Below are 12,021 nucleotides of genomic sequence, written 5' to 3' on the forward strand. Positions count from 1 at the left end.
CAACTGCCAGTCAGTGAGTTGCAGCCGCCTGTTGGTCAAAGCAGCCGCAAATCAGTGAAGGAAACCACAATTTGGGCAGTGGGAGCTTCCTGGTACATGTATACTCATCATTAGTAGTTGTCAGCACATTTTATAATTTCAGTCAGCTCTGGTGAAACTGTAACAGTTCGGCCAGTTAGTAGAGAAGTCTAATAGTATTCATTACCTGACAATTTGCCACCATTCACCATGTACCGACACCATTAACCTATCATATCATCATATTTACCAGATATGATTTTGAAGGTAGGTCATTCTCAACTCTGCAGTGACACTGACTTGATGGTAGTGTGTTAAGTGAATGTTTATGTACTAATACAAGTGGATTAGACACAGCAGTGATGCTTGAATTTAAACAGTGTGTCCATTCACTGTCTGCACTTTGGTCCACCTTGTAGATGTACCATCTATGGTAGCTCCTCTGTTGCTGCACAGTTTGTGTTGGTCGTCCTCTAGTTCTTCCTCAGTAAAGACAGGACACTGTCCACAGGACGCTGAATGTTAGATGATTTTGGTTGGTAGACTATTCTCAGACCAGCAGTGTAACTGAGGATTTAAAAACTCCAGCAGCACGGCTGTGTCTGATCCACTCGTACCAGCACAACACACTACACATCACCACCATGTCAGTGTAACTGCAGTGAACATGAAAATGATCCACCACCCATATCATATTTGCTCTGTGGTGGCCCTGACCATTGAAGAACAGGGTGAAAGGGGGGTTAGCAAAGTATGCAGAGCAACAGTTGAACTACATTGTAGCTGTAGAACTACAGCGTGCTCCTGTGAACAGTGAAGATAAGAGAATGGACAAAGAGTGCGGAAAAAAAGAGAGGGTCATATTGTTAAAGCTGATGGGTGATGCCACATGTTCATAGCAAATAAAGGAACAGTAGGAAAGATTTGGTATTTATGTTTCTGGGCTGCCCTTACAGTAGAAGAATGCAATTCACTTTTGCAGCACTGTCCTAAAATCAAGGAGGTTTTCTTCCCTCCACAAGAAGTTACATACTGCAGTCTCTGCAGTGTTCAGCCTGGAGCAGCAATGATAGTCTCCATTCCCCCTAGGTTCATTCTGTTGTAATTGTAAGGCAACAATATTGCCTAGTGTTTCTTTAGTATCATCAACAGCAGGTTACAACTGGCCCTGTCCACTGTGAAGAAAAACAGACTGTGGTAAAATATCTACTCTCTAGATAACAACAACTGTTCAGAAAAACAGACAATAAAGGCTATTAATTAATGACTTCTGCAGTCCTATGTATAGAAAGCATTAAATTACCACATCCCACTCTAGCTATGCCCAGTCCCTCCGTTTTTATGAGAATACCTTTTAGGACACATTGGATGAAAGTGTCAGCTTAATGTCATAAATGTAAATATACCATAGGCAAGTTATTTATATTGAAGAAAGTAAAGCAAAAAAAGTTCTTTTGTACCTTAATATGCCTGCAAAATACATTTAATTAATTAATTAATTAGTTCATTCATTCATTGTCTGTAACCGTTTATCCAGTTTTTGGACTGTGGGGGGAAAAGGGAGCACCCGGAGGAAACCCATGTGGACACAGGGAGAACACACCAAACTCCTCGCAGACAGTCACCCGGAGCTGGACTTGAAACCACAACCTCCAGGTCCCTGGAGCTGTGTGACTGTGACGCTCCATAACATTAAAACCAGTTTGCAAATAAATAGGGGTGGGGAGCAGTCCTATATAAAATACTATACTATACTAAATATATAGTGTATATAGGGCTATACTAAAATATGCATTAGCTCATAACTAGGTCTATGTGGTGTGCTGAACCATGTTCAACAAACTGTATGGCCCTCAATCAGTTCCCCACCTGTTTTAAGCACTGTTACATTGTGAGGCAGATCAGTGACCTGTGCCCACTTGGCTACTGCTCCAAATTGATGTGACTGAGTCAGTTTAAGACTCTTCAGTTTGAAAGCAGAAATGCTCAGCCATTGGTGCTGTCTGTTCATTTCATTCATACATATTCTGGCATTAAAAACCACATGGACATATTAACAAGGTAAAACATTTGACCTTCACTTGAGGGGATTTTAAACTCTTTGTTTTCCTATTAAAATCTATCTATAAATATTGCCAACATTAGAAACATTTGCAAGATTGTGGCTTCTATTCCTGAATAACCAATTAAAATGTGATTTATCCATGGGAATGTAAGGGAGACATTTTCTTGTACAGATATATCACTGTTTACAATATTAAACTGCTTATTTTTGCTGTCCAAAGAAAACATGTATCTCCTTTGTTTTGTTTGTTTGTTTGTTTGTTTTTGTTTATGACATCATTTGAGCACAGTAGCTATATCTTTTTCAATCTTTTACACTGACTTCCATTGAAAGATTTTTCTTTCTTCTATATAGTTACTAATTTGAAGATACATGATTTTCTTTACATTGACAATATTCTTACTATCACATATACAGTGGGACATCATAACAAGTACTAGAAATACTGCTGCAGCTACATAACAACATTCTAGCAACCACCTGGAAGTATGTATTAAATGGAGAAACCAACAGTGTTACCACTGCAGTGTTGCAACAGCTTGGTGGTCTTGTGGAATGCCTTATTGAATAAATCAGTCCATCGATCAATCAGTCACTGTTCCCAATACAAGTCATGTGTTTGAGATATTCAACATTGTTTCAGAGCTGTGAAAGTTTGATTCAATGACTCCCAAAGAATCGCTCTCATTTGCATTTTCATATAGCAAATTCACATCCCATTATTTAATTGAGCCCAACTAATATAGAAATTTTATTTTTGGAAGCAAATATAGTTTTGGAATGCTTTATAATAGGTTTTGATTTTATAAGGTTAAAATGTAAATTGTTTTTGTGTCAGCTGCTCGTATTGGACCTATGATAAAATAATCCTGGTTCCCTTACTGACCCTGGAGTTCGTTCAAACTCTATATGGACAAAAGTACTAGGGCACATTCTAATCACTGAATACAGGTGTTTAATACAGATGTATAAAATACAGCACCTGGCCATGAGGTCTGCCTTTACAAACATTTATGAAAGAATAGGTCATTTCAAAGGCCTCATTGAAGTTGAATCTATTACTGTAATGAGATGTCACTGCTGCAGCAGGTCAGTTTGTGAGATTTCTTCCTTCCTACATATTCCAAAAACATCTGGAAGTTGTGTTATTGAAAAGTGGATGCATTTAGGAACCACAGCAACTCAGCCATGAAGTGTCAAACCATGTTACAGACAAGCATTGCTGAGTGCCGGGGCACGCAGTGCATAAAAGTCAGTAAAACATTTTGTTGAATCAATAAATAAAGAGTTCCTTTCAAACCTCCTCTGGTGTTAACATTAAAAAAATTGTGTGTCTGCAGCATGACATGGGTTTCCATGGTTGAACAGCTGCATGCACGCCTTACCTGAACAATCACAATGCCAAGCTTTGGATGAAGTGGTGTAAAGCACAATTCTCTTAAAAAAGGTCTCTGGTGCAATGGGAATTTGTCCTGTAGAGTGGTGAATCATGCTTCTCTATCTGGCATACAGATGGAAGAGGCTGGTTTGGCCAAATTCAAACCGGATTCCAAAAGAGTTGGGACACTAAACAAATTGTGAATAAAAAATGAATGCAATGATGTGGAGATGGCAAATGTCAATATTTTATTCGTAGTAGAACATAGATGAGAGATCAAAAGTTTAATCTGAGTAAATGTAACATTTTAAAGGAAAAATATGTTGATTCAAAATTTCATGACGTCAACAAATCCCAAAAAAGTTGGGACAAGGCCATTTTTTACCACTGTATGGCATCCCCCCTTCTTACAATACTCAACAGACGTCTGGGGACAGAGGAGACCAGTTTCTCAAGTTTAGAAACAGGAATGCTCTCCCATTCATGTCTAATACAGGCCTCTAACTGTTCAATCGTCTTTGGCCTTCTTTGTCGCACCTTCCTCTATGATGCGCCAAATGTTCTCTATAGGTGAAAGATCTGGACTGCTGGCTGGTCATTTCAGTACCCGGATCCTTCTCCTACATAGCCATGATGTTGTGATTGCTGCAGAATGTGGTCTGGCATTTTCTTGTTGAAAAATGCAGGGTCTTCCCTGAAAGAGATGACATCTGGATGGGAGCATATGTTGTTCTAGAACCTGAACATAGTTCTCTGCATTAATGGTGCCTTTCCAGACATGCAAGCTGCCCATGCCACAAGCACTCATGCAACCCATACCATCAGTGATGCAGGCTTCTGAACGGAGCGCTGATAACAACTTGGGTTATCCTTGTCCTCTCTGGTCCAGATGACATGGCGTCCCAGTGTTCCATAAAGAACTTCAAATCATGACTCATCTGACCACAGAACAGTCTTCCATTTTGCCACACTCCATTTTTAAAAGACCCCTGGCCCAGTGCAAACGTCTGAGCTTGTGGAGCTTGTTTAGAAATGGCTTCTTCTTTGCACTGTAGAGTTTCAGCTGGCAACGGCGGATGGCACGGTGGATTGTGTTCACTGACAATGCTTTCTGGAAGTATTCCTGAGCCCATTCTGTTATTTCCTTGACAGTGGCATTCCTGTTTGAGGTGCAGTGACGTTTAAGGGCCCGGAGATCACGAGCATCCAGTAGAGTTTTACGGCCTTGACCCTTACGCGCAGCAATTGTTCCAGATTCTCTGAATCTTTTGATGATGTTAAGCACGGTTGATGATGATAACTTAGAAGCCTTTGCTATTTTACGCTGGGTAACACCATTCTGGTATTGCTGCACTATCTTTCTGCGCAACAATGGTGGAAGTGGTGATCCTCTTACCATCTTGGCTTCAGAGAGACACTGAAACTCTGAGAAGCTCTTTTTATACACAATCATGTTGTCAATTGACCTAATTAGTGTTAATTGGTCTTCCAGATGTTCATTATATGCTCAGTTTCCTTTTTCCAGGCACTTATTGCTACTTGTCCCAACTTTTTTGGGATTTGTTGACACTGTGAGATTTTGAATCAACATATTTTTCGTTTAAAATGTTACATTTACTCAGATTAAACTTTTGATCTCTCATCTATGTTCTATTACGAATAAAATATTGACATTTGCCATCTCCACATCATTACATTCAGTTTTTATTCACAATTTGTTTAGTGCCCCAACTTTTTTGGATTCTGGTTTGTACAAGGAGACTGTGACTGGCCTGATTGCACTCTAAAAGACACTGTAAAAAGACATTTTGGACATTTGTGGGAACAGTTTGGAGAAGGTTCTACTCTGTTCCAGCATGACTGTGCCCCTGTGCACAAAGCAAAGTATTCAAAGGCATTACTAGGTGATTTTGGTATGGAAGGACTTCACTGATCTGCAGAGAACTCCCTATGAAACACCTTTGGGGCAAACTAGAATGGAGATTGCATGTCAGGGCCGCTCGTTCAATGTGTGGTATCACAAATGCACTTCTGGATGAATGGAAAAAAATTAAGAGACACTCCAAAATCTTGTAGAAAGCTTTCCCAGAAGAGTGAAAGTTGTTATAGCTGTAAAAATGAGGCTACCTCCAGATAGAATGGGATACCATAAACACAAAATACTTTTGTCCATATGGTGTATGTGCAGTCAACATTTAATCCTTAGACAAAATTTGCTGGTACCCAGCAGATTTGCCCACATGGGTGTGTTTGCTAGTTTAATAACACTATAATAACAATAATAATAACAACACAATAATAATAATCTAGCATTGTTTAGTCCATTATCAAGCCGGAAATTAAGAGCGCTATAACCCTTCAGTAAATGTTTTAGTATATTATTGACCAGCAGATGGCGCTATAAAGCAAAGCAAAGCGAAATTTAAAAAAAAAAAAAAAAAAAAAAAAAAAGATAATTCCCATCCACTCATTGAATCTTTTCAGTAATGTGCAGGCTTGGGAGTGTGAAGAGCTGAATTGTGCTCTTGAATGAACATGTGTTTTTAAAAAGTTTAAAAAGCAGTAATGAGTTACTTTCTCTAAACCTGCGGTTTCTTAGTTTAAGTATACACTTTTTAAAGTATATCCCTCTTTATGCACATTTGCCCATGTCAACTGAGAAGATGTTTACTGTGAGCTAATTACCTCTTAAGAGTTCTTACATATGTATACACCTTGGAGCTTGTGTAGACAAAGAGTGCTTAAAAATTAATTGTGGATTTAGTTGTTGCTCTTTTGGGGGTCTTTTTGGTAAGACTGATTTATTGTTCCCTTTTTTTAAATGTAACCAAAACAATGTTCAAATTCTCTAAATTTGTTTCACTGTGGACTGGCAGAACTTAAGCTAATTTAAGGTGGAGTCATTGTGAATACCAGTGTTTATTTGTGCACTCCACAATTAATTTTAATTAATGAGTGAGCCCAGCATAGCAACGACTGAGGCTCAGTTCTCCCAGTTACAGGTCACTGAAGCATTACAATGATTTTGAAGCTGTAATTTTGTGTCACAATCACAAACACCATCTGTAACCATATACCAAATTTACAACAGTTTAGTTCCAAGGAAGGTTTAGGACAGACAGCTTTATGAATGAGTTTCCATTCACAGCAGTCAATAAGAACAGAGGCCATTTACATATTCAAAGCACGGTGGTAGCCTCTTTAATTGTCAAGGATAAAAGTAGTCATAAAAATTTTATTATGATCTCTTCTGGCACATAATCTCACACAAGCATGATGACTGGACACCAGGGTGAAGGAAATAAAAACAAAGAAATACATAGGATACTGTGCCAATTAAAGTTTAACTGATAAGCCTGCCACCCAGTTCATACAGCTGTAAATAGGTCCAGTCCGTCCGCACTATCCATGCCATGTGTTTTCCATGCTTAATACATTTTGATTTTTTATGCTCCCTCTTTTAATTTTTAACACATCTTATCTGTGTTGTTTCCCACTTGATGAAATGACCTCAAAGCCACACAAGGGAAAAATGATGAATAATAAATAGGGAATTTTTGCTTTGGTTTCCAGCTGACATCTCCCTCATATCAGAAGGATCAGCTTTTTTTACATGTTAATCTATATCTGGAATCTCTTCCCTGCTCTCTCTCTCTCTCTCTCTCTCTCTCTCTCTCTCTCTCTCTCTCACACACACACACACACACACACACACTCTCTCTCTCTCTCTCTCTCTCTCTCTCTCTTTGTCTCGCTCAGATTCATTCACTTTTTTCTTTCTATTCTAATCATATTGATTTCTATAATCTAGAGCATCTAGGACTGTCCAATTCTACCATGTGAGGGTAGAGGAATGAATGGGTATGAGTCCACATAGAAAACTGTGAATGTATATGTATGTTATACTATAGGGATTTTCAATGATGGGAAGCTATTTTTAGATCCTCATCCTCCCCCTTGCTTCATTCGCTCTTTGACTTGTGCATTAGAACAGTAGGAGCACCCTCCATTAATCAGCTTTAAGGGTGAACATCTGTCCCCCTTGTATTTTACAATAGAGTTCCCACTGGCAGCGCACACACACACACACACACACACAAATTAAGCTTGTGGTGCAACACAAGTCAGCTTCAATATATGTTTTTTATTCAGTGTTTCTTCTGAAATCATAGTCTTAAGAAGGAGTTGTCCCCCTTTTGCCACAATAACAGCATATAAGAAGGCTCTCATTGTGTATTGGAATGTTGCCTTCAGAATTTAAGCCACAAAAGTCAGGTTCTGACACTGGATTAATAGTTCTGGATCACAAAATCCAATTACAGCATTTCAGTCCATGTGTACTCCAGAGAATGTAGTTCTATTCTCTAAAGCTCTGCGTTGCAGGGTTTCATGCCCTTTTATCCAACGCTTGGAAATGAGCATCTTATCCATTCTGTCACCAATGCTGTTCTATGGAAATTAAACGCCTCTGTAAGAAATGTCTAGAAAATTAGCTGAATTCACACAGTAGGAAGGATTTCAGAATACTTATCCACATACATCATAGTATGGCAGTTTAAAGGCTTGCTAAGCTGCAAAATACAGAGGCACAGCAGTTTAGAAGGAAAGGACGCACGCGGGCTCATGCAGAAACACCCATGGTGGTTTACCACAGGGCGTATCCACCATCACTTTGACTAAAATAACAGCATGAAAGACGTGGTTGTTTGGCCCCCATTATAAGTGGGGCCTGCTTGCCTCTATACAATTCAACATCATCTACCTCAGCTTTAAAGCTTTCCTCTAGATTTGCATGTGGCTTCTGCTTAGAGCAACTCTGAGATCATCAGAGCTTTGACGTCACTATAACTTTGACTATGTACAGTAGATGACCCTGAATAGGAAGCCATAAAAACATATGAATGAAGGCCTTGTACCTGAGGTGGCTTTCGGAGGAGCTTTTTTCAAAAGCAGGCCTGGCAGTGTGGTGTTCTGACGTGCAAGACTGGAGCTATATAATTAGCTTGGCTGCTATTTTAAAGAGTCAAGTGCTAATCCCTGCTGCTGTGGTTAATAGGAGTAGCTTGAGTGCCACGGACAGCCGTCAGCGCTTCCTTTTGCCACCGCTGGCATAGACAGATTGGAAGTGGGGGCAAACTGGAGGAGCTTAAAACCAGATTAAAGTGGAACAATCAAGTTCTTAAAGGCCTGTTCTGTCATACGATCCTCAAATAGCATCTAAGGCCAAAATAAGCTCAGGTTCAGGGTCAACAGAAGCAGTATTTACTTCCAGCCTACAATATCTCAGTGCCTCTTAACAGTTAACACGTAAATTTAAGACTGAGGCTGAATCCAATTTTACCCCTACTCCTTGTTTTCAAGTGTTATTTTCCCCCTTGAAACTGAGTTACAAAGTGTAGTGTTTAAAATTTCCCCTTATGAAATGGGACGACCCTTCAAGAGCTTGATACATTGTCAGTGGCGCTCATCTGCCATTTTGCAGCATTATTAGAGCTTCTGGACTGGAACATGCATGCCATCAAAAGGATTCCACAAACATATAGTATCACCCACTTCCAAGTCTCTGTGATATGAAGCTGAATTCAGCTGCTTATTCTGCATCTTTTTGTTCCAAACTTCCAATTCCACCTTAAATGCTGCAGTAGCCACAGGTGCTAGAATGTAATTGCTTCATCATTTAAGGTGGAACTGGAAATTCAGAAACATAGGCAAAATACTAGTGATGTTTTAAGCTCATTATGATGTAAAGAAACATAATGTATTGAAACTACATGAAACTAAGATAATACAATGGTTATCATAGTTTTTAAAAGAGAACATGCTGATACTTGTGTCTTTCGTTGGTGTTGATTCACAGGGCACTGTGAGTGTGCCACTGAAGAATCTTCGTTTCAAGTGGTATATAGCTCTCCCACTTGGCTCTAGCCCTCTTATCCAACAAGAAGTTAGACACCCCTACTCCTGGGCAGTGATATTACCTGTGGCTCCACCATGCCACCACACTTACTATTTCATTTCAAATTTTAATTAATTACCATTAAAACCATGGTTGATAACGGGGCTTTGAATAGATCTTGTTAAATAATGTACAGCAGCAACAATATTAGCAACAATCTCCCAGAAGCAACAGTGTAGGCAAAACATGATTTACAAAGGCTTTACTGTTCAATTCGTGGGAACATCTTCAGCAGTAAAATGTGTAAAGGAATCAGTAAAAACAATTCACATTTTCAAAGTCAGATCTTTCTAGCTGTTCTTAGGTTACATCAGCTATTAAAGAGTTTAGAACTAGGTTTGTGTTTTGTTACATTGTGTACATTTTTTCTGGTAAATTTTGGTTTCTGCAATTTAATTAGTGGACTAAAAGATTTTTGATAATGTAATGTCCTGACATCACCAACTTGGGCTGTGTCCATCATACTAGACATTGACCAAATTTTTGTTCCTTGTCCCCAGCCCATGGTCCAAGGCACTTTTCACACATGCTATTTTGGTTCAGGCCAAACTGAAAAGTCTGAGGATCACGACCCAACCGGTTATTTGTGAAAGTGCTCATAGACTGGGTTTCGTTATTTAATTCAGTTGATTCGTTCAACCGATTTTTTGCATTCATACTTTAGGTTAATGCAAGTTGAAGACTGAGTAAAAGTAAGCTAACTATGCGGCGCCTCAGTTTTTCCTTAAGGAGTCTGTAAGGCAATTGCAATGGAGAAGTTCAGCAGCAAGGCAAATGTTTAAGCACTGGGAGCACTGTGTGTCGGGTTGAGGGGCAGGACATGCCCATGGGCCAAGGCCCACACAGTCAGCCATAGTGAATTCTGTGCATCAGTGCTAAGACAATAAAGACCATTACTGGCTAGAGAGCCGTTGTTTTTATATTTCCCCAAACGGTTTTCTTAGGCAGAATTCACTTTTGCTGGTGTGATTGCTAAGATAACTACTTTTTAAAATTATGTTATTCTTATTTTACAGATTATTTTTTACAAGTAAGAACCTGAAATAATACTGTATAGTTCCTGCCTGCCCCAAAGATAATATAGTGCAGTTTCTGCAGTGCTGAGCCTGGAATAGCAACAACAGAGGCTGTGTTCACCTTGGTCTCCCTATTACAGGAAAGTGAAGAATCACTGTGATTTTGAAGCTGTAATTTTAAAATAAAAATACTGCCTAATGTTCCTCTTACTGGGGAGATACTAATGGCTATCAAATACTAATCAGATACTAATGGCTGTCAAAATATTTATTATTTCTCCAAATTACAGTGTTTCTTAATTTCATTTTAATCGTGTGTCTTTCTCCCTAAAAATGTTCTGATTTTATTCTGGAAATGTTATTTATTCTGGAAATGCCCTAAATTCTCATCTTAGAAACGTGAGCCTGCGGTTGTTGCGTATTTTTTATGAACAATAAAGAAACAGGTTTTATTTAAGGGACCAATCACAATTGACTCGAAGTTGGCTTAATCCAATCACAACTAGGTATTTTGCATACACGCGCACAGCGTCTCAGCAACACCAATGGGTGACCGTCCCCTGACGTGACGTCGACTTGCTTCCGTTCAATAGGCAACGGCGCGATGAGAAGCACCGGAGCCCCGCCCCCCCGAGTTAGAGCCGATTCAGATTCGGTTTAGGGAAATGATTCTTTGGGACTGTTGACAGTATAAAGAATCCGATTCGTCGAGACACTGTTTAAAACAAATGTTCTCCTAATCTATTTGTACAGTGAGATTAATTTTAGCAGACGAATTTTGTTATTTCTTCTCATTGCCGGAACACCAGCTTCAGGAGGAAGCATACAAACGGTTCTTCACGCATAAATTCTTTGCTATGACTATTTTAGCAAACTTCACCAGTAATCTAAAAGTTGATGGTTACTATGAAAAAGAAAACGTCTTACTTTTTTATTGGAAACTTAAAAAATAAAAACAAACAAAACGGTCTGTTTGCGGTTAATGATTTAAACTGCGATAAAGATCTGCATATAAGTCGATGACAACATTTTATGAATTTAAAATATTGGTTGAAGGTTAAAGGTGACTGGATAGGGGAAGTTACAAGCCTTATATTACAGTTTATGTTAAACTGCTGATTACATTCCATTATAATACATGTTAATTAATAATGCATGGGAACTAGATCCCGTTGCCAGGTGAATAACTTAATAACATGTACAAATAACTTCATAATTATGCATGGTAATAACCTAGTAATCCTTGGGAATGATGTCTTTTTTCACACATTAAATATGCTATATTGTTTCCATGTGTTATTTCATTGTTCCCATGTATTAAGTATCTTGCTGCAATGCATTATTAAGTGGTTCTCACTCATTAAATGTGTTGTTAGCATGCTTTATTAAGTCGTTCACATAGCAGTAAACATATTATGAGCTGTGATTTCTGCACTATGAACATGTTCAAAAAATGAATAACCAGTTTTGTGAATCGGTTCAATTGAATGATTTATGAGAATCGGTTTAAAGATTTGGTTCGTTCCGCTCGTGCAGCGCTCGCCCGCTCCAGTGTGAGAGCAGTGTGATTTTCCTCGGTGGAGAAAAC

The sequence above is a fragment of the Hoplias malabaricus genome, chromosome 2 (assembly GCF_029633855.1).
Source record: "Hoplias malabaricus isolate fHopMal1 chromosome 2, fHopMal1.hap1, whole genome shotgun sequence".
Lineage (NCBI taxonomy): Eukaryota > Metazoa > Chordata > Actinopteri > Characiformes > Erythrinidae > Hoplias > Hoplias malabaricus.